This window comes from Ascaphus truei, unplaced genomic scaffold (assembly GCF_040206685.1).
Source record: "Ascaphus truei isolate aAscTru1 unplaced genomic scaffold, aAscTru1.hap1 HAP1_SCAFFOLD_1160, whole genome shotgun sequence".
NCBI lineage: Eukaryota > Metazoa > Chordata > Amphibia > Anura > Ascaphidae > Ascaphus > Ascaphus truei.
The window spans coordinates 59,352-86,727 of NW_027454029.1; the positions used below are offsets into that span (position 1 = coordinate 59,352).

General features: G+C 44.9%; 2 long non-coding RNA genes across 2 annotated transcripts; both read left to right on the forward strand.

Moving 5' to 3' along the window:
• Nucleotides 1-3,078: 3,078 nt before the first annotated feature.
• LOC142475320 (uncharacterized) lies at nt 3,079-5,983 on the forward strand. The gene is made up of 3 exons (XR_012790879.1): nt 3,079-3,194; nt 4,392-4,531; nt 5,643-5,983. It is a non-coding gene; the product is annotated as an uncharacterized LOC142475320 (long non-coding RNA).
• A 9,627-nt stretch (nt 5,984-15,610) lies between these two features.
• LOC142475321 (uncharacterized) lies at nt 15,611-27,139 on the forward strand. The gene is made up of 3 exons (XR_012790880.1): nt 15,611-15,770; nt 25,601-25,721; nt 26,925-27,139. It is a non-coding gene; the product is annotated as an uncharacterized LOC142475321 (long non-coding RNA).
• The last annotated feature ends 237 nt before the right edge of the window (nt 27,140-27,376 follow it).

The window sequence follows — 27,376 nt, forward strand, 5'->3', positions numbered from 1 at the left end:
AATTTGACCTTTTTAGGCCATTCTATCTTCCTTTGTGTAAACATTGTTCAAGCAATAGTTCGGCAACATGTAGTCAGGAGAGCCCCGCTTCAGCTTAGGAGCGCGGGGTTGGCCTCTGCGCGTGCGACGACCATGGCCCATGGTGCTGGTCACAGGAGATGGTAAGCAGACCAGCGTAGCACACCGCCTAGCTGCACGGGTAAACCAGTGCACAGCGCAAGAGTCCTGAGCGGACTGGGGAATCCTCTGTTTCAGCGCAGGAACCAGGACACGGCCTCTCTAGATTAGGGAAAGAGTAGGCCCCAGGAACCAGGAAGCTGGAGATACACAGGGAAACCTCCGCTTCAGAGCAGGAATCCAGGAGACTGACGGAAGCAGGGACGAAACATCCGCTTCAGTGCAGGGATCCAGGAGACTGAAGAACGCAGGGACGAAACATCCGCTTCAGTGCAGGAATCCTGGAGGCTGAAGGACGCAGGGATGAAACCTCTGCCTCAGCACAGGAGAACAGGAAGCTGAAGGACGCAGGACGGAACCTGGTATCAGCATAGGAGAACAAGCGAGAGCTTGTGGCAGAACAGGTAGTGACATCCAGTTAGGACTATGCTTGGCAGGGAGCATTATGGGAAGACAGTACTTAAAGGCCAGCGGGCCAATCCCCGGCGGGGGTGTGAAGGTACTGCTCCTAATAAGTGAATGCAAGTATAAGTTGCAGTGAAAGGCTGCACAGCTGCAGTAGATACCAGAGGGAGTGTGTATTGCTTTGGTGAGTGAATCCAGGCTGCAGCAAACCTCAGGAGAGCTGTTCCAGAACTGCACCGGTCTGCAAGGTAAGGCAACCAGTAAACCGTGGAGTGGATTCCTTACACTAATAGGCCCAGGCCTAATAGGGGCACAAACCTCAGATCTAAGTGTGTGGGGTTCTCTGTGTCTGGAGAGACCCTTAAATGTTCTCTCTTTGTTTGGGGAGACCCCTAAATATTCCCCAGTGTAGCTCGTTTCAAAATAACCCAGAAAAGTAGCCTTGAGCCCTCGGTGACCGGGCGCTATGACCAGAGGCACTAGGCTCTCCCTTACCTGTGAGTGTGGACTACGTCCCCCTTGGCCTTACCCCCCCCCCCTCTGGCAGTGACATGACACAGCCGGGGGAAGGGCCAGGGAGGTTAGAATTAGACAGAGGCGCGGGGTCAGTCTACGCCCTGCCATGGGAGTCCCGCCCACCCTGCCCTTTATTGTGAATACTGGTAAATATGTTGGTTGTACGTGTTTAAAAGAAAAAAAAGAATAAATAAACAATGAAAATGAATAACAGAAATAAAATAAAAGGTGGCTGGGAGTGGCGAGTGGGCGCGGCTCATTTACACGTGCGTTCCTGGGCCCATTCTCGCCAGACAGGCGGGGCCCGGCTAGGGGGGAGTTACGGGCCATTGGATCGGGTACCTTTGGCCTTTACCCAATGAGCGAGCACTCTGGCAGGGGGTTGGCACTAATTAGGTTAATTGAAGTTTTACGAAAAAGCAGCGGCCGCCAGACCTCGTGTTTGTGGTTATTTATGTATTGGTTATGGTGGGGTTTGGGAAGCCAAGGGAAGGGGGGGAAGGAGAGGGGGTCTCACAGTCACCGAGGTCAAGTTTCTATTTGACAAAAATACATTGAGTTACCTCTGGTTTCAAGGCATGTCCTGGGGGAGTTATCACAGAGACACAGAAGCGTCGCTGAGTTTGGTGAGTAACTCCCTTAACCTCTCAGCAGTTGAATTCCCCCTTGGCGCAAACACGTTAAAAACAAGCATTGCTATTTCTTTGCATGAAGTTGCAGGTAATTGGAAGAGTTACACAGTGACGGCTATTTCATCACTCGAAACGGTCTTTTCGGTATTCTTCTCTGTCTTATTTCCAGCTTCACATCGGGTATCCATATCCATTCTTCGCCTCTGATCTGTATGCAGGACAATGCTTTAAAGCTGCAGTTCAGTCAATAGCCTGCATGTGTGTTTTTTTTAATAAATCAGTTCTGTAGTAAGAAAAAATACTTTTAGCATTTTCTGTTTTTAAAAAAACAACTTTGAAAGACCAATTTTCTTGTATTCTATTTTAACAGCCATTTGCTAAGGCACTGCCCCTTCATGTCCTGTCATAAGCCCTGGCACACCCCTTTGTCAGCCCTGCCCTCCCTCTAGCACATGTCAATGCAGGAGTGCTCATGAATATTCATGAGCTTCCACTGAGAGACAGAAGCAGAAGAAAAACAGATCCCTTCACTAATTATGTCACCAAATTTCGCCTATCAATACATGGAGAACGAATTGACCTGCAGCTATACAGTTCTTTAGGTAATTAGAGATTGCACACATGAAACTATTGAAGTAAAAAAAAAAATTTAAAAAAAAAAAGACTGAACTGCAGCTTTAATAGGGCCTCTTTGGACTTGAATATTTTGGTTATTGAGGAGGTGGGGGAACAACTTAGCCACACAAGGAAGGATATACTCAAAGTGGAAATCCTCATTGAACAGTCTAGCCCTGGTACGGACGTTGTACAATCATTGGATAGTCTTAAGACCAAGCTGGAAAAAAATTAAAAGTGATCTTATTCACTTTAAGAAGTTGAAATTCAAAAAAGTTGTTAATGACTATAAAGATGGAAGAGTATACCCGTGGCTGAAGCAAGACCCCAAACAACGCAAGAACAAAAGAGGGAGAGCACCCCAGGGAGTCCAAGAAGTCCACACCAGTGACTCTGAAGCCCATTCCTCAACAGAACGTCAGAGAGGCCAAAGTCCGGCCTCTTTTTTAGGCCAATCCAAGGACAAGGAGAAAGGAAAAGGAAAATTAGACGCGGGGGCCAGGGGAAAGGGAAGATCACCCTATCCCCTACGTACAACGGAGCAGAAATGAGTATGGACACCTTGGTTGTTAATCTGTCTGATTACACTCTTAATCAATGTGAAATGTCTGTCTTAGCTAGGGGGCCCTCATATGTACCTACTACATTGTTTAATGATTTTGATTTGGAGGTTGACCTATTTTTAAATTCGAACGTGTATTAAACCTTAAATCATTTTTTTCTAACAGGTCTACAGAATCGGTGCATTCCAATATCCAACCAGGGACAGGTAATCCTCCTATGAACAACAAGGGACAGTTAATTTGGCCACTGACCAGCAAGGGACAGATAATTCGGCTTCTTATCAAGGTACCAAAATGTGTAAGCTCAAATCCACTTTTGTCCCGCCATTTAAAAATCAATCAGTCAGCACATATATACAACTGGTTAAGGGGGACATTGCAAGGTACAAAAACAAACAAACATAGGGCTACATACAATATGTCTGTTCAGGAAAAGGAAGCATTAAAAATGTTGACTAATAATAATGAGATTATTATTAAGCGTGCGGACAAGGGGGGTGCCCTAGTAGTGCAGAATTACTCAGATTATAAGGCTGAAACCATCAGACAACTGAGTGACATTAACTGCTACATTAAATTGGATAGGGACCCTACCTTTAACTATGCGAGAGAAATTAAGGAAATTATCCAAATGGGGGTTAATAACCGGTGGATAACAGAGCCTGAATCTGAGTTTCTAACTATGTTGCATCCTAAATGCCCTATTTTCTATACCTTGCCCAAAATACACAAGAATTTAAACAATCCCCCGGGGCGGCCTATTATAGCTGCTATTAATTCATTAAATCAACCCCTTGCAAAATTTGTAGACACATTTCTACAACCTATAGCACAGACAGCCAACTCATACATCAAAGACATGTTTGATTTCCTTGACAAATTAAAAAACTCACCTGGTGATGGGACTAATCATATTCTGGTTAGTTTAGATGTGTCTAGCCTTTATACAATAATCCCCCATGTTGAAGGTCTTGAGATAATCAAGGCCACCCTCATTCGCCATTATAGTGATACTGTTCCAATTGAATACATTATGCTCATTTTACATTTCATTCTCTATAAAAATTATTTTAGATTTGAGAGTGATTTCTTCCTGCAGATTAAGGGGAGAGCAATGGGCAGTAATATGCCCCTGCTTACGCCAACATATACATGACACATTTCGAAGAGCAGTACATCTACAAATCAGACTTTTTAGTGCATATTAAAAGCTATTACAAATATATTGATGATGTTTTTCATATGGACAGGTACGGAGGATCAGCTGTTATCTTTTTTTGAGTATCTTAATGGTCTCCATTCACCGGTCCTCCTCACTAATACATGGAGTACACAGCAACTCTCTTTTTTAGATGTCCTCATTACACAGACTAATGGGGAGTTACATACTGATCTTTTTAGAAAGGATACAGACAGAAATGCAATTTTAAGGGCAGATAGCCATCATCCTCCTTCTCTTATTGATGCATTACCTTTTTCACAGAAAGTCCAGGTCTGCAAAATCACGAGCAGGAAGGATCATATTGAACCAGCTATTGGAGAACTACGTGGTAGATTCCTGGCTAGGGGATATCTTCCTGCGTATATCCTCCTGCTGTGTTAGACCGGGCACTGGATAAAGAGGTAAGTGCTACCAAAAATAAGAAGGAGGACGGGCTTGTATTTACCACTATATACAGTCAAGCTGGTGGTTTTATTAAATCTACCATTCTTAAACACTGGCATATTCTGCAAAATGATGATATATTATCTGAAAGTTGCTGTGTACCACCAATGGTGGCATTCAAAAGAGGGAGAAATCTGGCGGATAGCCTTATACATGCAGATAATGAGGGTAACTACAGAACTCATTTTCTGGAGGGTGGCAGACCGGGTAACTTTAGATGCATGAGCTGCTCGGTCTGTAACAGTCTGACTACCGGTAGTCTATTCAGTCACCCCCAAAGCGGGAGGATCATAAAAATCAAAAATAGAATCACATGTAGATCTGAATATGTAGTGTACGTAATAAAGTGTCCATGTGGTCTTCTTTATGTGGGTAAGACCATAAGAATGTTAAAAACAAGGTTCATTGAACATAAAAGTGTAATTCGAAAAGGTACGGATCCCTCTATTCTTGTGCAACACTGTGTGGAACACAATCATAATGTTGCCTCTTTACGCATCATGGGTATTGAGACAGTAGCACCTAGACAAGGCACTCCAGATAGGGAGACTTTGTTATTGAGACGTGAAGCATTCTGGATACATGCTTTAAATACCAGCAACGGTATGGGTCTTAATGAGCAACAGAATTTAAAATGCTTCCTTAATAGAAGGTAATTTTTTGTCTTTCTACAGGCATATTTGATCTTGCACCATCCATGGACTCTGCACTTACCAATTGGGAAGATTATCCTTTTTGTGTGTTTTTTTTTCCCTTCTTTTTTTCCCCTCCCTCCCCCTTCCCCTCCCTCCCTCCCCCTTCCCCTCCCTCCCTCCCCCTTCCCCTCCCTCCCTCCCCCTTCCCCCCCCCTGGTTGTGTGTACCCATTTCTGACCTAGGTATACACACTAGTATATTCTAAATACTGATGTACTGCATATTCTTATGTGGAATTTCACTGTAACTTTGCAGGATTATACTGATGTCATCAGCAGTATACAGTCACATGTTTTAATAGTATATTGCTGTATTAGTTTTGTGAACATATGCTTTATTAATATTTTGGTGTGTGGTTTATTTACACTTTCAGGGTGATTTATAGGAGTGTCTCACTCCTCCCTGCTCTGACACTGATCCCATGGCGACGGATACATCTTTGTCCAGCCCTGTGAGTACAGTCTTGATTGGTGAACGCCTGCCCCCCCCCTTACCCCCCCCTGACTGCCAGGTCACGCTGACGTCATCATGGGGGAGTGTTCAGTCTGGGGAGAGGTGTGGCTGTGGCTGCAGTCCTCCAAGACAGCTCTATGCTATATTGCCAGGGATTTAGACCTAGACGTCTGACGTCACTAGGTGGCGCCATATGGTAGCTCTGACGTCATCAGGTGGGCGTCAACATCCTGGTTATGTGGCAGAGCGGGGAGGGGTGAGTATCAGGGGGGTGGTCTATATTGTGACTGTTTCTTGTGTTTGTAGCCTTCACCTTGACTGCCTAAACGTTGGACTTTATGGCATATTAAACCTCCTTTGAGTAAGACCGTGTGCCTGCTTCTTCTTCTTTGTCCGGCTACAGGAAGGGTCAGGAGACAGGGAGGACAGAGTCAGGAGAACCCCATCTGGCTCCGGCCTTGCCTGTCCCTACGAATACAAACATACAACCCCTCACTGAATAACATAGCCCTAATCCCATGTAATAATCCTGGGTGTAAACAAAATAATGGTTTTATGAATATTGTAATGGTTTATTAGGGACCTAGGAGGTGGCCAGTGGGGCTGTTATGTGTATTTTTGTTTATTGTGGGTAGCGGGGGTGGGTGAACGGGGGGTGTATTGGCCAAAAGGATGGGTGTTTAGGCCTACCGAATGGGGGGGTAGCGGGAGGGGTTAACCCCTTCATTACCTTAGCGGTATTAACCGCTAAGTTAAAGAAGAGGTTAAGTCATCCCGCAACCCCCTGGCAAGGCCTAAACACCCACCCAGGGCCAAATACCACCTTCACCCACCCCCGCTACCCGCAATAAGCCTGGCACGGGTATATAACCCCTTCATTGCCTTGGCGGTAATGAAGTTGCCTGTAAATGCATTTTTTATGCATGGGATTCATGCCGGGGGTCTCTGGTGCTGATATTAATGGATATCAGCTCTGGGACACATGCATTTTATTTTCATCGCAGCTTCACCCCACCTTCTTTCCAACTTTTGTGGCTGGACAATTTGGAGAAGAAACAGCAATATTAAAGTGGCGATCAGCCGCAATAAGCTGATCAGGGCTTATAGAATTGAGCGTGTTTGAAAAACTGGCGATCAGTGCCGAAAAGTGGCTTATCACCGCGCGTCTGCCGATTTTTATTTATTTATTTATTTTCCGGCAAAAAAAAAACGGTTATTTTTGCTCAAATCGCCAGCTTCTCTGGGCTTACTGAATCGCTGTAGGCGATTACTGCATGAGGGCCTTAGGGAGGATTTGTTCCTGTAAAGTACACCTAGTTTGGCATAGGATTTGGATGTCAGGGTATCAATGTGCAACCCAAATATTAAATGGGAGTTGAATTATATGCCCAGATATTTCAAACCAGTAACAGGGGCTAGGATGGTATTAGAGCTGGTTTTTATCTGAAGCTCTGTCATTGGCAGCTTTAACAATTTAGCTCTGGTCCCAAATACCATTGTTATAGTCTTATCAGTGTTTAAAATCAGTTTGTTTTAAGAAATCCAGTTTCAAGTCTCAAAAAATCAGATTGAAGTATGTGTTCAAGGTCAGAGAGGCGAGGGCTGCGTGCATATAGGATAAGATCTAAGGCCTCTCACAATAACCTGTTAGGAATATTAATTCCTCATCTATCCGACATAAGTATAAAATATAGTCTACCAAGACCCCTAATACAGAGTTACCCACCTTATACGGGAGCAGCTGCCAGACGAGTATAGTAAATGTATCTTATTTCTTTTGCCACTGGAGGGCAGCGTGGAGTTACACGGAGTGGCGCCCGTAAGGACGACGTGCCAGTTAGACGGAAGGAGAAGCGCACACACTTTTATGTGAAACGGATATATTTGGGGAGGGATTTAGTAGTCTGAGTAAGAAAATTAACCATTTAAATATGCACAGATTTAATCCCACTTTTGGAAATTAGGGATGTTGCCTAAAAGTTTGAGAATGCATGAAGTGCCACCCATGGGCTTTAATGAAGCAGCATTTGTGGGCTAAAGGGAACAGCATTCTGTATAAAGGTATTTTGGACTCGATATAAATAATTGATGCCAAAAACTAATATTAAGTAAATTGAGAATGGAAAAATCTTCAGCACAAACGTACAGAATGTGATATTCTGAGAGATCTTACAGATGTTATCAAATCCCACAATGAATATATAGAAAATGTCTGTATAGAACGAGTCAAACAAGAATACGCCAATAAAACGTTTAATTGGGAGATACAGGGGCCACAATTCAGGTCATTTAGCTGAAAGAAGGGAAGCCGGTCAGCCGGTAGAGCAGGTCAGCCGGTAGAGCAGGTCAGCCGGTCAGCTCTGAGATCAGCATTACTTATATCCCCTAAACGTTGTTCCCTGCATGTAATGCTGCAGAACAGCCTACACTGCATATACTGTACACTGGCGACACACTTTATTCGAGCTCGGCTAGTCCCACGAATTCGGGTATACCCGGGTGTATTGAGGTTTGTGACTGTTTTCTGCCCGAGTGCATTGAGGTATTTTCCAGGCAGGGATTGAAGCATTTTATTCCCGCTTGCTGCAATACTGCACAGTATATATATATATATATACTGCATTACAATTCATGAATTTATGCCATCTGGTAGACACGCGAAGCATTGCAGCCTATTAAATCCTAATCATTATCATTTAACAGATCAGCCGCCCGTCAGCCAGGCATGAACCCAGGCTGGGAAGGCAAACACAACGGGGCTTGTCAGAGGTGAGGAGCGGCGCATTCCAGGTATCTGCCAGGTACATACTGGGTATTTGCTCGAATAAAGTGTGTCGGTGCAGTACTTAACCCTTTCTTTTCGCTCGACTCTAATCTGAATGATTTGCTAATTGGTTTGTAATTAGAGAGATATTTGTAGCAGAATCCCATGTATGTTATTTTTACTTTATTAGATACCGTTTTGTGTAATAAAAGATATGAGATCAGAGGGGCTTCCTGTTTGCACTCGTGTTTTGGCAGAAGTGTACTGTATATGTGACCCTATAAATCTCCCTCACACCCGGGCTTGGCAGCGTGACACTAGTGCAGCGTCCTGGGGAAGAATCACTGAGCTGTTAGCAATAGATACAACAGATAGAAAAGACACTACACATAGGTTTGATTAAAGAGAGTATTTTATTGAAATAATTAATCTCTTTGCTGGGAGGGGCCTGCAGCACATTGCAGAGCGATATAGTAACACGCAGAGCAATGCATTACAGGCCCCTCCGGCAGCAAAGGGGTGAAGACCAATGCAGGGTGTATAAAGATCTCACTGATAATTCATGCACAAAGGGCAGTTTGTTGCTGTGATCCAGAGGAAGGCGAAACATAACCCTTGCTGTGCAATGGGGGGAAAAAATTCCTTCCTGACCCCATTAAATGGCGATTGGGTGGTCTCTGGATCACTGCACAGTGAGATCAGATGGAGCAGCACAGATCAGCGTTGTTATACACAGGGGCACACTCAGTATATAGAGATGCGGGTGACGGGGCCCTTGTGCCCCTGTGTATAACTCACCTGCTCCCCCATCCCCCTGCATATCTATCCCATTCACCCCTTTTCCTCCCGCATACCTCGCAGGGCCGGCCGGCCATTAGGCGGTCGCCTAGCGTGCAGAGCTCCTAGGGGCGCATTAATAATCATTATTTTTTCCTCTTATTATTTTATTTATTTATCTTTTTTTTTAAATTATTATTCTTTTTTTTATCCAGTATTTTGGCGCCCTTTTATTTTTATTTTGCGTCGCGCTGGGGTGCGGTCGCGCTGGGGTGCGGTCGCACCCCCTGCAGCCCCGATAGCTACGCCACTGTTTATTTTATTATTTTATTTATCTTATTATTTTTTATACAACTGGGGCACAAATTTTAAGTTTCGCCTCGGGCGCATGAAACCCGTGCTCCAGCCCTGCTCCTTGTTCTCTCTCACCCTCTCACGCCCAATATCCCTATCTCCCTCTAGTACCTGCCCCTCCCGCAGCCTTCCTGATCTTATCTGCCTCTCCTGCGGTCAAACCAACTTCTCAGGGCCCCTAGAATACCCCTGTATCTACGCCCTGGCTCCTCTGCTACCTGCTCCTGGCTTCTTCTCCGCCTAAAAAAGGTGAAGCAGCAGATCTGTCCGCACCTCTCGTATTCTCCTACCTGCTCCCGGGGTCTTCTCCTCCGCCTAAAAAAGGTGAAGCAGCAGATCCGGCCACACCTGTCGTATGCTCCTTGGTCATCGTACACCACGTCTGCGTCATCGGCCGCCTTGTAGCCCACCTCATTGTTCCACTTGACGTCCGCTTTGTCGTATGCCTCGTCGTCCGCCACTTTAGGTATGAAATTAATTTGCTGAAGGAATTACTTAGAGGTTTACTTCACAATGTATTGTGCTGCACCTGCTACCAATTTTAAGAGATTTGTTTAAAGATGTCTGTAGATTACTAATTGCCTACACCTCGAGCGAGGGAAGGTCTCATAGAACTGATAGAGATCATGTGTGCATAATTATCTACTGTGTATAACATTGTCACTACTTGTAACATATTTATGTATGTATTTAGAGTTTAGCATTATTGGTCTTTCATATTATTGGGCATTAGTCCAACACCCAACACTCAATATAGGTCGTTTTTACATTGTATTATTTAATTGTACCAATACCAATTGATGACCAATCCAATCATCAATTAGGTATTTGCCTATAAAGAGGGAAGACACAGGGCATCCGGCAGGAACCTGACGAAGCATTATTGCGAAACTAGTTGTTCCCTGCCGGAGCCCATTGATTGAAGGACCCAGCCAGCCTGCTGACATCCGGTAAGACCTCCTCTTCCGGTCCCGCCGTCGGACGCGACCACGGGAGCTGTACTGGTGAGAGGAATATCACCGGACGATCAGGCTGATGCTGGGCTGTTTTAAAGCTGTACTGTGAGTGTTATTTTGACTTTGTTTTCTGTACCTAATAAATTCTATTTTGCTCACTCACTGAGTTCGGCCCTTTTCTTCCTATTTGGGCCCCCGGGAGAGAAGCAACTCACGTACTGCCCCCACCAGGAGGGTGAGAAAGTTATTGTTTTTAGCAGCATTTCGTGAAGGAAAGACTGCACATTAAACTCTGCTAACCAGCCCCATTATCCCCTTTTTACCTCAGACCAACAACAGGCTATGTAAACACACCCTGTTAGTCATCCACATATAGCACATATTCTGCTTCTGTTCATAAAAAAACACACAATTCCATTTAAATTTTATTTAAGGATTTTATTTAAGGATTTTCTAATCTATTTTTAAGCTATTTTAGAAATATATTTTTTTATATATTTTTACTTTTAATTACCAAGGTTCTTTAATTCCAAAGATTTTTAAGCTATTTTAAAAATATATTTTTCATACATTTTTAATTCCAAAGTTCTTTTGGCTGTATTGTACCGTTCGATTACTAAAACACTAATACCGTGTTCCATATCTTCCTATCCTCTTATCTCTACGTTTGAGCAAAATCCCGTGCGCTGACCAACCCTCCACCTCCACTGCAACTACAAGAAGATTCCGGGCTTTATCTTCTCTACTGGTCCAGCTGCAGAAAACAACAAGGGCAAGTATACACTACCCTTTCTTTGGTTACACACTACCACACAGGCAACATCACAAGCCTATACAAATAGGGAGCGCCCCAACCTCTTTTCTTTTTTTCTTTTCTTTTTGCCACGTTGCTGTCGCCAGAAGCCGCCGGAGACAAGGAAAGGGAACTTACAGAGGCCTTCTGTGCGATCTCCAGCATTTAATTTAAATGCTGTGGGGAAGAGCGAGGGGCCTCTGTAAGCGCCGAGCCCCTCCTCCCAAGAAAATGTTGTGCTCCTCGATTTGCGCACCCCTGCTTTAAGAGATATTCTGGGAGCCTCCAACTCCTCCATCGGACCCTTCCTCATATTGACTGACCTTGCAGTGCTCTGCACTGACTTGCACTGACCTGCTATGGTGCCTCTCAAAATACCATGCTAACTCATTCTGAATATACATGTGTCCTTTCTACTGCAATGACACACTTTATTCGAGCAAATACCCAGTATGTACCTGGCAGATACCTGGAATGCGCCGCTCCTCACCTCTGACAAGCCCCGTTGCGTTTGCCTTCCCAGCCTGGGTTCATGCCTGGCTGACGGGCGGCTGATCTGTTAAATGATAATGATTAGGATTTAATAGGCTGCAATGCTTCGCGTGTCTACTAAATGGCATAAATTAATGAATTGTAATGCAGTATATATATATATATATATACTGTGCAGTATTGCAGCCAGCGGGAATAAAATGCTTCAATCCCTGCCTGGAAAATACCTCAATGCACTCGGGCAGAAAACAGTCACAAACCTCAATACACCCAGGTATACCCGAATTCGTGGGACTAGCCGAGCTCGAATAAAGTGTCTCGCCAGTGTACATGTTACTCAGCTTGTATGGGCCACAGATAGCTTTCCCGGGGTCCAGGACTAGTTTCCACCGGAGACACTCACCCATGGGTCGGCGACTTTGCGAGAACCCACCCCCCCCAACCTGTTTTCTCTTGCACTGCCGTAGACATTAACATTTCGGCCTGCTGGTCTTTCTCAGGTAAAGTGGCTAAACCCACTAAATCCAGCAAAGAAAGGCCAGCAGCCGAAACATTGTAGTCTGTGGCACAATAAATTATCTTTTTTTTATTCAAATCCGTGTGCCCTTTCCCATCAATCATATTGTATCCATTGGACGAAATGCCGGTCTTCCCTGAGACTAAGGGGCACCGGTAAAAGTGTCACTACTTATTGTTTTTTTTTGGTGTGCAGCAAATCCCCATCATTTTTGCGTTCTCTTGCTCTGCCCCAATCTGACACACCACCTTGCTCTCTCACCCCCCTCTTAGACTCCCCCGTCACCCTTTCCTTCCTCAAAGGTTGTCCTTTAATCAGATCTTACCCAAATTGTCTCCATCTCCCTTGGAAATGTTCTGTCTTTAAGCTGTGCGGCTCCTCTTGATCCGAACTTTCTTAGCTGACCCCTTTAGGTTTCGGCTCCGAGGGTCTAAAAAATAAGCGACTCCGAAAAGATGTGAAATATGCACACGGGTCCTAATGGGGCACTGAGGGGGAGACTTAAAAACTAGTAAATATAATCTACTCTGCTAACAAATATAATCTATTAACTAACAAATATAACTTATTAAACTAAGAAATATAATTTATTAAACTAACAAATATAACTTATTAAACTAAGAAATATAACTTATTAAACTAAGAAATATAACTTATTAAACTTAGAAATATAATCTATTAAACTAAATAAATATCTATTAAACTAAATAAATATCTATTCAACTAAATTATTATAATCTATTTAAAAACAATATAATAAAAAGCTGGAGAAATGATACGTCAACCAAGCCACAGATGTGATGCCAATGAGCGTTGAACTCCTTGCAGATCCACCGTCAGCTGGTTGTGGCAGAAAGTGGTGACATACAGTAGAACAGAGTGGTTGAGCTGTAACCACGGCAGTCAGGTCAGAAATCAACACAATATTTTTTGAAATTTAGAATGAGAATGTTCTGTATGTCACATTCTGGGCTCAGACTCTGAGCCCTGTCACATGTTAGCAGCTTGTGATAATACAGTAGAAAGTATCCATACTGTATACTGGGATGTGATAAGAAACATGAAGGTCATTTTATACTGGGTCCCATAACCTGCTTTATATGAAGTATCATTTTACACTAATTAGTAGAGATGTTACATTTTGAAAAATAGCACTTCTGGCGGCATTGTTCATTTTCTCTACAAATGATAAATGAAAAAGTTGGATAAAACGTTATATATGTGTGTGTGCGCGCGCAATATATATATATATATATATATATATATATATAGAGGTATCAGTACCGTGTTAGCCGAGCTTCAATAATCAAAAAATAAATAGATGATACCGTTCTGTGGCTAACGAAATGTTTTTATTTGTGCGAGCTTTCGAGATACACTGATCTCTTCTTCCGGCGATGTTACAATGAATGAAGCAAGCAAAAGGTATACTTAAAAACAGTGTCTCTTGGAATGTTATCTGTGCTGGTCCTTCCCCCGGTGTGGATGTGTTTTATGCCTAGAGGTGTCATAAGGTTCCTGAAAGCAAGTGATGAAAGAGTGTGTATGTGTATCAGTGTGAATAAAAATGAATGGAGAGCCCACAGTATATACAGTGCTTTACAAAAGGTGTGTGTGGAGTGGGAGTGGATATAAATGGTGTGGGTGGGTGTGGAAATGTGAGAGTTTGTAGCACAACTAAAAGTGTGTGTGTGTGTGTGGATACTTTGTGGTCCCTATTGATGTATAGGGATGTAAAAACAGTATTTGTATGTGTAAGAGACAGCTGTGTGTGCATACATATAGCACAGTATGTTAAATTACGCCGCGGGGTCATGTGACGTCACCCTCGTCAAATGCCGCTGCAGGTCACGTGATGCCGCATCAAGGTAAGGGGGGGGGGGCGCGAGCACCAGCAGAGGGAAGGCAGGGGGGCGAGCTGCAAAAGTTTGTGCTCTCCTGGTATAACCAATACATAATATAGCTGATATAGCAATTTGGTTGTGGCTAGAGAGAGATTATAATGGCAGTGAGAATTAGTGGTCAGAATTAATAACAGTGCAATTACTAAAAAGTAGCTGAAATAAAATAATAATAAACACTCGGCCTAAACACAATAAAAGTCCAGAAACCTAGCTCTAATAGCTATGTTATAACTCAATCATAAAAGGATCCAATTCGGGCGTCCTCTGGAGCCCTGGCAGCTCTCTTCAGGGAAACAACTACCTCCTCGGTAGATATCTAAACAAAAAAAAGAAGAGAAAGCGCCCGCTCCATGTGTAAATTCGGTTTAACAATTTCATTTCCTGGACAAGATAAAAATAGCAAACTCACAAACGCCCGTTTGGTAAAAGCATTGTGTGAGACAAGCTCGGGCTCCGTGGTAATCCGGTGGTCAATCCGCAGCTCCAGACTTTGGACGATGACCGGGAAACTCAATAGGCTGCGCCCCTCGCAGTGTGGTCCTCCAGCAATCTGTGGTATGTTGTGGTTCCACTGTAAATCCGGTGTCTCGTCTTGGTCGCGTACCAACTTCCCTTCCGGCGTCAGGACGTATAGTGTGGCAATAGCAACGAGAAGAAAGTACTGAGGTGGGGTTGGATCCCCCTCGGTTATTTCTTGTTTTATTAATAAATAATTTACTATATTTTAATCTCTGGTGCGCATTGTGTGCATTTTTCTTCTTGTCTGCACAGTGCTTCAGATGCTGCATCTGAAAAAATGCCGCTGGATCGGGATGTGAGGTAGGGAAGTGACGTCCGCGCCGGAACGTTATTGCCACGCCTCCAAATATTTATTGCCACGCCCCCAATCGCACCCGCTGCATACCCTACAAAGCCATAAAAAAGCTCAGGCTTCAGCAAGTGTATTGCAGCGTGTGTGCCTTCCCTCCTTCTGAAATACTATAGACGCAGCCTTATCGACGCTTACTAAATAGGCCCGTCTCTCTCTCTCTCTCTCTCTCTGTGTCTCTGTCTCTCTCTGTGTGTCTCTGTCTCTCTCTGTGTGTCTCTGTGTCTCTGTCTCTCTCTCTGTGTCTCTGTCTCTCTCTGTGTGTCTCTGTTTCTCTCTGTGTGTCTCTGTCAAAAGAACATTTCAGTATTGCCAAAGCGTGAGTAATAGGGGGTGTGGGACAATGATTACACGAATACTAGGGGGTACGGTATAATGGTTATACAGTACATTACTTTTGTCTCTCTCTCTCTCATTCTCTGTCTCTCTCTGTGTCTCTCTCATTCTCTGTCTCTCTCTCATCCCTGTATGATAGGTATGTTCCAACTCTATTTTTTGCTCTTCTTTTCCGTTTGAGAGGAGGGAGTCCCTCACCTCTTCAGCCACACACCAGGAACGCTGGATTGCTTTCAGACGCTCGGAGAGGCGGATACAGTCGTGGATTGCAGGCACTGATTTATCTGGTAAGTACCGCAAACATGCTTGAACAAGGGCCGTAGACATTTTATTTGATGGTTTAGATTATCATTGTCTGTGGTTGTTTGTTATTGGTATTAGAGTTTTTTGATGTTGTTTCGAATCAAATACATTTTGAAGTAGTAATCCCCTCCGAACTGGGCATTCCTGGCCAATAATGCCCTGGCTGTAAGAGTTGAAGGGCCCAAGCAAAGCCCCCACCTCTATACACACTAACACTGCAGGGGCATCAGAGTGTCTTGTTGTCATGGCAACGGGGGGTGTCACGTGATGTAATTTGTTTAATAAATTATTTTTTAAGGTGTCCCGGTTTTTCATTTTCGAAATCTGGTCACCCTATTCATCAAGCAGAAAAAGTGAAGAAACAATTGTAGTTTTGCTAATGGACGTCATTTTGGCATATCATTAGCTTTGAGGATACCCATTAATATGAAGAAAAATAACATCGATTCCCAATGTAGCCCCCCTTCCCTGGGCCAATCGCAGATTGGGCCCCCCTCCTCTGTACTAGGGTCTGGCTATGTGTCTGAGTGTGGTGCATACCTGCTGGCAACAGGGGGGCCTGAGTCTCCCGCGATGGTATGGGGGATGACAGGATCAGGTTTCTGGGGTAAATGCCTCCGTCTCATCAGAGCAGGATGAAATTTCTCTTCAGAAGGACTTGGAGAGACTGGAAACGTGGGCAGGTAAATGGCAAATGAGGTTTAATACAGATAAATGTAAGGTTATGCATTTGGGATGCAAGAATAAAAAGGCGACTTACAAATTAAATGGAGATATATTGGGGGAATCCTTGATGGAGAAGGATTTAGGAGTGCTTGTAGACAGCAGGCTTAGCAATAGTGCCCAATGTCATGCAGTAGCTGCAAAGGCAAACAAGATCTTATCTTGCATTAACGGGCAATGGATGGAAGGGAAGTAGACATAATTATGCCCCTTTACAAAGCATTAGTAAGACCACACCTTGAATATGGAGTACAATTTTGGGCACCAATCCTAAGAAAAGACATTATGGAACTAGACAGAGTGCAGAGAAGAGCCACCAAATTAATAAAGGGGATGGACATTCTAACTTATGAGGAGAGGCTAGCTATATTGGATTTATTTACATTAGAAAAGAGGCGTCTAAGAGGGGATATGATAACTATATACAAATATATTCAGGGACAATACAAGGAGCTTTCAAAAGAACTATTCATCCCACGGGCAGTACAAAGGACTCGGGCCATCCCTTAAGGTTGGAGGAAAGGAAATTTCACCAGCAACAAAGGAAAGGGTTCTTTACAGTAAGGGCAGTTAAAATGTGGAATTGATTACCCATGGAGACTGTGATGGCAGATACAATAGATTTGTTCAAAAAAAGGTTGGACATCTTTTTAGATGGGAAAGGTATACAGGGATATACCAAATAAGTATATATCGGAAGGATGTTGATCCAGGGATTAATCCGATTGCCAATTCTTGGAGTCAGGAAGGAATTAATTTTTCCCCTTAATGGGGTTTTTTGTTTGCCTTCCTCTGGATCAATAAGTAAGTATAGATATTGATATAAAGTATCTGTTGTCTGAATTTAGCATAAGTTGAACTTGATGGACGTACGTCTTTTTTCAACCTCATCTACTATGTAACTATGTAACTGTGTATGTAATGGTGCAGCGCCTCCATCTCTGAGCCCCAGGAATACGGGTGGAATCCTTCCAGAGAGTCCCCCCCACCCCCCTCGGGGATGAGAGATTCCAGTCTCACACTGTATATCTTTAAAAGCAGCCGCAGCTCTTTATTCACAGCAGCAGAATAGCAGCAACAAGACTGTCAATCAGGTACAGGGTGTCTTCCTCCACACAGGACTACTCTCCCTCAGGATGGTCTCTGTGTCCCTGCCACCACCCCAGGTCAAGGGCACCCAGGGTGGGGCTAGCTCTTCCCTCGCCCCCTAAACAGGGTGAGAGGAATTGGTCCACCTCCCTAACTAAGGTTGCATCAGCTCTACTCAGAGGCTGATGGCTCCCCTTCTCCAACGGCCAATTGATATAGGCTCTCTCTGCCACCCTGGGCTAGCCAGGTGACAGACTCAGCAGACTCTAACTCTGGACTGAACTCTTAACTCTGACACACACTTCTACTAAATAGGAAGTGCACTGCTCTTTATGATATTGGCAGGCACTGCCCCTGTGTCTCTGCCTACCACACAGGGTCAGGTACAAATTTCAGGAATGTCCCGTTATTAGCGTAAACACAACAGAGTTCCATGGATCTAGCATTAAGACTGTAAGCTCTGCAGGCCAGGGATTTCCTTTCCTATTGTCTGATTTTGTTTGTTGCACTTATTGTACTATAATTCTCTGTACTGTATTGCCTCTCTTATAAAGCGCTATATAAATAAATATTTACATACATAATATATCTTAATGCATCTTAAGACACCTTAGAGTTCCCTCTATAAGACACTTTATGGTCCACTCAAGTGAATAGTCTGTAAGTAGGGTGACCATTCGTCCCGGTTTTGCCAGGACAGTCCCGTTTTTTTCTGCCCTGTCCCGATTTTAGCTCCGTCCCGGTTATGTCCCGGTTTTTGTCCCTGGTCCCGGTATTGCGGGGCAGCGGCGGTGAGGAGAATGCGGCGGCCGGTAAGTATTTTCTAGGTGTGTGTGTGAATGCTGCCGGGGAGACTGAATGAAGGAGAATGCCGGGGGCAGGACTTAGAATGCCGGCCGGCCCGCATGGGATTGGATGAATGATGATGCCGGGGGCGGGACTTACAATGGCGGCCGGCCCGCAGGGGATTGGTTGCAGGCAGGTCAGAGGAAGCCGGGGGCGGGACTTCCGCTTTGTGCAGAGCACACGTGTCTTCCCGCTCCCGGCTCCTCTGTTCGCGGTGTGTGCCCCCTTTCTGTCCCGGGTCCCAGCCAGGGGGGGTAGTAGGAGGTGGTAGCGGGGGTGCGCCTACCTTTGTACCACCTTGTACCTTGACCCCCGGCGCTCCCACCATTGCCCCATCGGCGCTCCCACCTTTGCCCCCCGGCGCTCCCACCTTTGCCCCCGGCGCTCCCACCTTTGCCCCATCGGCACTCCCACCTTTGCCCCCCGGCGCTCCCACCTTTGCCCCCCCCCCCCCCCCGGCGCTCACAGCTTTGCCCCCCCGGCGCTCCCACCTTTGCCCCCCTGGCACTCACAGCTTTGCCCCCCCGGCGCTCACAGCTTTGCCCCCCCGGTGCTCCCACATTTGCCCCCCCGGCGCTCACAGCTTTGTCCCCCGTCGCTCACAGCTTTGCCCCCCGGCGCTCACTTCCCCCCGTACCCTTGGTGTGGGAGATGGGCTCGGGGGCGGGCAGTGGTTGCTGCGCGGTCGCAGGCGGTGCAGGGGGAGGCTGGGTGTATTTCTGTGTGTGTGTGCGTGTATCAGTGTGTGTGTGTGTGTGTGTGTGTGTGTGTGTGTGTATCAGTGGGTGTGTGTGTGTGTGTGTGTGTGTGTGTGTGTGTGTGTGTGTGTATTAGTGGGTGGGTGGGTGTGTGTGTATCAGTATGTCTGTATCTCTGTGTGTGTGTGTGTGTGTGTGTGTGTGTGTGTATCAGTGTGTCTGTATCTGTGTGTGTGTGTGTGTGTGTATTTGTGTGTGTGTGTGTGTGTGTGTTTGTGTATCTGTGTGTGTTTGTGTATCTGTGTGTGTGTGTGTGTATCTGTGTGTGTGTGTGTGTGTGTGTGTGTGTGTGTGTGTGTGTGTGTGTGTGTGTGTGTGTGTGTGTGTGTGTGTGTGTGTGTATCAGTGTGGCTTTTTTGGCGATAAGCTGGTGATAAGTGGCTTATCGCTGCTTACTGCATGAGGGCCTTAGGGAGGATTTGTTCCTGTAAAGTACACCTAGTTTGGCATAGGATTTGGATGTCAGGGTATCAATGTGCAACCCAAATGTTAAATGGGAGTTGAATACCCAGATATTTCAAACAAGTAACAGGGGCTAGGATGGTTTTAGAGCTAGTTTTTATCTGAAGCTTTGTCATTGGTAGCTTTAGCAATTTAGCTCTGGTCCCAAATACCATTGTTACAGTCTTGTCAGTGTTTAAAATCAGTTTGTTTTAAGAAATCCAGTTTCAAGTCTCATAAAATCAGATTGAAGTATGTGTTCAAGGTCAGAGAGGCGAGGGCTGAGTGCATATAGGATAAGATCTAAGGCCTCTCACAATAACCCGTTAGGAATATTAATTCCTCATCTATCCGACATAAGTATAAAATATAGTCTACCAAGACCCCTAATACAGAGTTACCCACCTTATACGGGAGCAGCTGCCAGACGAGTATAGTAAATGTATCTTATTTCTTTTGCCACTGGAGGGCAGCGTGGAGTTACACGGAGGGGCGCCCGTAAGGACGACGTGCCAGTTAGGCGGAAGGAGAAGCGCACACACTTTTATGTGAAACGGATATATTTGGGGAGGGATTTAGGAGTCTGAGTAAGAAAATTAACCATTTAAATATGCACAGATTTTATCCCACTTTTGGAAATTAGGGATGTTGCCTAAAAGTTTGAGAGTGCATAAAGTGCCACCCATGGGTTTTAATGAAGCAGCATTTGTGGGATAAGGGGAACAGCATTCTGTATAAAGGTATTTTGGACTCGATATAAATAATTGAAGCCAAAAACTAATATTAAGTAAATTGAGTATGGAAAAAACTTCAGCACAAATGTACAGAATGTGATATTCTGAGAGATCTTACAGATGTTATCAAATCCCACAATGAATATTTAGAAAATGTCTGTATAGAACGAGTCAAACAAGAATACGCCAATAAAACGTTTAAAGCTGCAGTTCAGTCTTTTCTTTTTTTTTTCTTTTTTTTTTTACTTCAATAGTTTCATGTGGGCAATCTCTAATTACCTAAATAACTGTATAGCTGCAGGTCAATTCGTTCTCCATGTATTGATAGGCGAAATTTGGTGACATAATTAGTGAAGGGATCTGTTTTTCTTCTGCTTCTGTCAATCAGTGGAAGCTCATGATTATTCATGAGCACTCCTGCACTGACATGTGCTAGAGGGAGGGCAGGGCTGACAAAGGGGTGTGCCAGGGCTTGTGACAGGACATGAAGGGGCAGTGCCTTAGCAAATGGCTGTTAAAATAGAATACAAGAAAATTGGTCTTTCAAAGTTGTTTTTTTAAAAACAGAAAATGCTAAAAGTATTTTTTCTTACTACAGAACTGATTTATTAAAAAAAACACACATGCATGGATATTGCCTGAACTGCAGCTTTTATTGGGAGATACAGGGGCCACAATTCAGGTCATTTAGCTGAAAGAAGGGAAGCCAGTCAGCCAGTAGAGCAGGTCAGCTGGTCAGCCGGTCAGCCAGTAGAGCAGGTCAGCCGGTCAGCTCTGAGATCAGCATTACTTATATCTCCTAACCTTTGCCCCCATGCATGTAATGCTGCAGGACAGCCTACACTGCATATACTGTACATGAGATACTTAACCCTTTCTTTCACTTGACTCTAATCTGAATGATTTCTAAATTGGTTTGTAATTAAAGAGATATTTGTAGCAGAATCCCATGTATGTTATTTTTACCTTTTTAGATACCGTTTTGTGTAATAAAAGATATGACAGATCTTGCACTTGTGTTTTGGCAGAAGTGTATATGTGACCCTATAAATCTCCCTCACACCCGGGCTTGGCAGCGTGACACTAGTGCAGCGTCCTGGGGAAGAATCACTGAGCTGTTAGCAATAGATACAACGGATAGAAAAGACACTACACATAGGTTGGATTAAAGAGAGTATTTTATTTAAATAATGAATCTCTTTGCTGGGAGGGGCCTGCAGCACATTGCAGAGCGATATAGTAACACGCAGAGCAATGCACTGCAGGCCCCTCCGGCAGTAAAGGGGTGAAGACCAATGCAGGGTGTATAAAGATCTCCCTGATAATTCATGCACAAAGGGCAGTCTGTTGCTGTGATCCAGAGGAAGGCGAAACATAACCCCTGCTGTGCAATGGGGGAAAAAATTCCTTCCTGACCCCACTAAATGGCGATCGGGTGGTCCCTGGATCACTGCGCAGTGAGATCAGATGGAGCAGCACAGATCAGCGTTGTTATACACAGGGGCACACTCAGTATATAGAGATGCGGGTGATGGGGCCCTTGTGCCCCTGTGTATAACTCACCTGCTCCCCCATCCCCCTGCATATCTATCCCATTCACCCCTTTTCGTCCCGCATACCTCGCAGGGCCGACCGTCCATTAGGCGGTCGCCTAGCGCGCAGAGCACCTAGGGGCGCATTAATAATCATTATTATTTTTTCCTCTTATTATTTTATTTATTTATTTATTATTTACTTATCTGCGGTCCTGCGGTCAAACCAACTTCTCAGGGCCCCTAGAATACCCCTGTATCTACGCCCTGGCTCCTCTGCTACCTGCTCCTGGCTTCTTCTCCGCCTAAAAAAGGTGAAGCAGCAGATCCGTCCACACCTCTCGTATTCTCCTTCGCCATGGCCCACCTCTTCGCCAGACTTGACATCCGCTTCGTTGTCTGCCTCATCGGCCGCCTTGTAGCCCACCTCTTCGCACCACTTGACGCCCGCTTTGTCGTATGCCTCATCGTCCGCCTCTTAGCCCGCCTCGTCGTCTGGTGGCACGAAGGGCTCCACCTTCGTGCGTGTCCTGACCTGCAGGAGACATGAAGTGTTTGTAACCAGGGACAGTGATACTCTGTATCGCAAGAGCTCCTGTGCCACCTATACCCCCTCCCCAATACCACGTTATACCGCCCTCCACGGGGCAAATACCCGTTATACCCACCTCCCCAGGCCCAGTACCCAGTTATACACCCCTCCCCAGGCCCAATACCCTGTTATACACCCCTCCCAAGGCCCAGTACCCTGTTATACACCCCTCTCCAGGCCCAGTACCCTGTTATACACCCCTCCCCAGGCCCAGTACCCTGTTATACACCCCTCCCCAGGCCCAGTACCCTGTTATACACCCCTCCCCAGGCCCAGTACCCTGTTATACACCCCTCCCCAGGCCCAGTACCCTGTTATATACCCCTCCCAAGGCCCAGTACCCGCGTTATACGTCCCTCCCCAGGATCCTTTACACACACACTCCTCAGACGCAGGACCCCCTACGGTGGAGGTGTAATGTCACATGGGTAGTGGAAGGTTTCCCAGAGAAGGTGTCCATGTGTCAGAGTTGTTTCATCACCTTGGGTGAGAAGTCTCCCTACTCTCTGCCTTTCCTTTCCCTCTCCTGTCAGTCTCTCTCTCCCCCTTTAATCTTATCTCTTATATTTATCTCTGTCCCTCCTTATTTTTGTTTCTATGTATTTCTCTCCCCCCCCCCCCCCCCCATGTAAGGCCTGGGACATAGAGGGTTCAGCCACGCTGAGCCGCGCTCCTGCTCTGCCTCGCCTGCTGAAAATGGTGTTTTTTTCTGTCCTTGCAGGCGAGGCAGTGAGCGCGCTCTGGGGGCGGGGTGGAGGCCGAGCAGAGGCAGAGCGGAGGCGTGTCAGGAGGTGGAGCGGGAAGCGGGGCTAGTCCCCGCTCCCATTGGATGGGAGCGGTCACGTGACCGCTTCTTCGCTTCCCCGAGCTGCAAATTTGAAACTTGCCTGTTTCGGCAAAGTTTCTGAGCTTCTGCACGCATGAGCACGCATGCGGAGGGGGAAACTATAGCCACGCTGATGACAGATGCAGGGGGTTTGTGCATCTGCTCAGCGCGGCTCAGCCCACCTCAGCGAGCTTGAACTTACTAATAGGCCCAGGCCTAATAGGGGCACAAACCTCAGATCTAAGTGTGTGGGGTTCTCTGTGTCTGGAGAGACCCCTAAATGTTCTCTCTTTGTTTGGGGAGACCCCTAAATATTCCCCAGTGTACCTCGTTTCAAAATAACCCAGAAAAGTAGCCTTGAGCCCTCGGTGACTGGGCGCTATGACCAGAGGGACTAGGCTCTCCCTTACCTGTGAGTGTGGACTACGTCCCCCCTGGCCATACCCCCCCCCCCTTTGGCAGTGACGTGACACAGCCGGGGGAAAGGCCAGGGAGGTTAAAATTAGACAGAGGCGCGGGGTCAGTCTACGCCCTGCCATGGGAGTCCCGCCCACCCTGCCCTTTATTGTGAATACTGGTAAATATGTTGGTTGTACGTGTTTAAAAGAAAAAAAAGAATAAATAAACAATGAAAATGAATAACAGAAATAAAATAAAAGGTGGCTGGGAGTGGCGAGTGGGCGCGGCTCATTTACACGTGCGTTCCTGGGCCCATTCTCGCCAGACAGGCGGGGCCCGGCTAGGGGGGAGTTACGGGCCATTGGATCGGGTACCTTTGGCCTTTACCCAATGAGCGAGCACTCTGGCAGGGGGTTTCCACTAATTAGGTTAATTGAAGTTTTACTAAAAAGCAGTGGCCGCCAGACCTAGTGTTTGTGGTTATTTATGTATTGGTTATGGTGGGGTTTGGGAAGCCAAGGGAAGGGGGGGAAGGAGAGAGGGTCTCACAGTCTCCGAGGTCAAGTTTCTATTTATCAAAAATACATTGAGTTACCTCTGGTTTCTAGGCCTGTCCTGGGGGAGTTATCACAGAGACACAGAAGCGTCGCTGAGTTTGGTGAGTAACTCCCTTAACCTCTCAGCAGTTGAATTCCCCCTTGGCGCTAACACGTTAAAAACAAGCGTTGATATTTCTTTGCATGAAGTTGCAGGTAATTGGAAGAGTTACACAGTGACGGCTATTTGATCACTCGAAACGGTCTTTTCGGTATTGTTCTCGGTCTTATTTCCAGCTTCACATCAGGTATCCATATCCATTCATCGCCTCTGATCTGTATGCAGGACAATGCTTTAAAGCTGCAGTTCAGTCAATATCCTGCATGTGTGTTTTTTTTAATAAATCAGTTCTGTAGTAAGAAAAAATACTTTTAGCATTTTCTGTTTTTAAAAAAACAACTTTGAAAGACCAATTTTCTTGTATTCTATTTTAACAGCCATTTGCTAAGGCACTGCCCCTTCATGTCCTGTCACAAGCCCTGGCACACCCCTTTGTCAGTCCTGCCCTCCCTCTAGCACATGTCAGTGCAGGAGTGCTCATGAATATTCATGATCTTCCACTGAGAGACAGAAGCAGAAGAAAAACAGATCCCTTAACTAATTATGTCACCAAATTTTGCCTATCAATACATGGAGAACGAATTGACCTGCAGCTATACAGTTCTTTAGGTAATTAGAGATTGCACACATGAAACTATTGAAGTAAAAAAAAAAAAAAAAAGACTAAACTACATCTTTAATAGGGCCTCTTTGGACTTGAATATTTTGGTTATTGAGGAGGTGGGGGAACAACTTAGCCACACAAGGAAGGATATACTCAAAGTGGAAATCCTCATTGAACAGTCTAGCCCTGGTACGGACGTTGTACAATCATTGGATAGTCTTAAGACCAAGCTGGAAAAAAATTAAAAGTGATCTTATTCACTTTAAGAAGTTGAAATTCAAAAAAGCCCATTCCTCAACAGAACGTCAGAGAGGCCAAAGTCCGGCCCCTTTTTTAAGCCAATCCAAGGACAAGGAGAAAGGAAAAGGAAAATTAGACGCGGGGGCCAGGGGAAAGAGAAGATCACCCTATCCCCTACGTACAACGGAGCAGAAATGAGTATGGACACCTTGGTTGTTAATCTGTCTGATTACACTCTTAATCAATGTGAAATGTCTGTCTTAGCTAGGGGGCCCTCATATGTACCTACTACATTGTTTAATGAATTTGATTTGGAGGTTGACCTATTTAAATTTGAACGTGTATTAAACCTTAAATCATTTTTTTCTAACAGGTCTACAGAATCGGTGCATTCCAATATCCAACCAGGGACAGGTAATCCTCCTATGAACAACAAGGGACAGTTAATTTGGCCACTGACCAGCAAGGGACAGATAATTCGGCTTCTTATCAAGGTACCAAAATGTGCAAGCTCAAATCCACTTTTGTCCCGCCATTTAAAAATCAATCAGTCAGCACATATATACGACTGGTTAAGGGGGACATTGCAAGGTACAAAAAAAACAAACATAGGGCTACATACAATATGTCTGTTCAGGAAAAGGAAGCATTAAAAATGTTGACTAATAATAATGAGATTATTATTAAGCGTGCGGACAAGGGGGGTGCCCTAGTAGTGCAGAATTACTCAGATTATAAGACTGAAACCATCAGACAACTGAGTGACATTAACTGCTACATTAAATTGGATAGGGACCCTACCTTTAACTATGCGAGAGAAATTAAGGAAATTATCCAAATGGGGGTTAATACCCGGTGGATAACAGAGCCTGAATCTGAGTTTCTAACTATGTTGCATCCTAAATACCCTATTTTCTATACCTTGCCCAAAATACACAAGAATTTAAACAATCCCCCGGGGCAGCCTATTATAGCTGCTATTAATTCATCAAATCAACCCCTTGCAAAATTTGTAGACACATTTCTACAACCTATTGCACAGACAGCCAACTCATACATCAAAGACACGTTTGATTTCCTTGACAAATTAAAAAAACTCACCTGGTTATCTGACTAATCATATTCTGGTTGGTTTAGATGTGTCTAGCCTTTATACAATAATCCCCCATGTTGAAGGTCTTGAGATAATCAAGGCCACCCTCATTCGCCATTATAGTGATACTGTTCCAATTGAATACATTATGCTCATTTTACATTTCATTCTCTATAAAAATTATTTTAGATTTGAGAGTGATTTCTTCCTGCAGATTAAGGGGACAGCAATGGGCAGTAATATGGCCCCTGCTTACGCCAACATATAAATGACACATTTCGAAGAGCAGTACAGTACATCTACAAATCAGACTTTTTAGTGCATATTAAAAGCTATTACAAATATATTGATGATGTTTTTCATATGGACAGGTACGGAGGATCAGCTGTTATCTTTTTTTGAGTATCTTAATGGTCTCCATTCACCGGTCCTCCTCACTAATACATGGAGTACACAGCAACTCTCTTTTTTAGATGTCCTCATTACACAGACTAATGGGGAGTTACATACTGATCTTTTTAGAAAGGATACAGACAGAAATGCAATTTTAAGGGCAGATAGCCATCATCCTCCTTCTCTTATTGATGCATTACCTTTTTCACAGAAAGTCCAGGTCTGCAAAATCACGAGCAGGAAGGATCATATTGAACAAGCTTTTGGAGAACTACGTGGTAGATTCCTGGCTAGGGGATATCTTCCTGCGTATATCCTCCTGCTGTGTTAGACCGGGCACTGGATAAAGAGGTAACTGCTACCAAAAATAAGAAGGAGGACGGGCTTGTATTTACCACTATATACAGTCAAGCTGGTGGTTTTATTAAATCTACCATTCTTAAACACTGGCATATTCTGCAAAATGATGATATATTATCTGAAAGTTGCTGTGTACCACCAATGGTGGCATTCAAAAGAGGGAGAAATCTGGCGGATAGCCTGATACATGCAGATAATGAGGGTAACTACAGAACTCCTCATTTTCTGGAGGGTGGCAGACCGGGTAACTTTAGATGCATAAGCTGCTCGGTCTGTAACAGTCTGACTACCGGTAGTCAATTC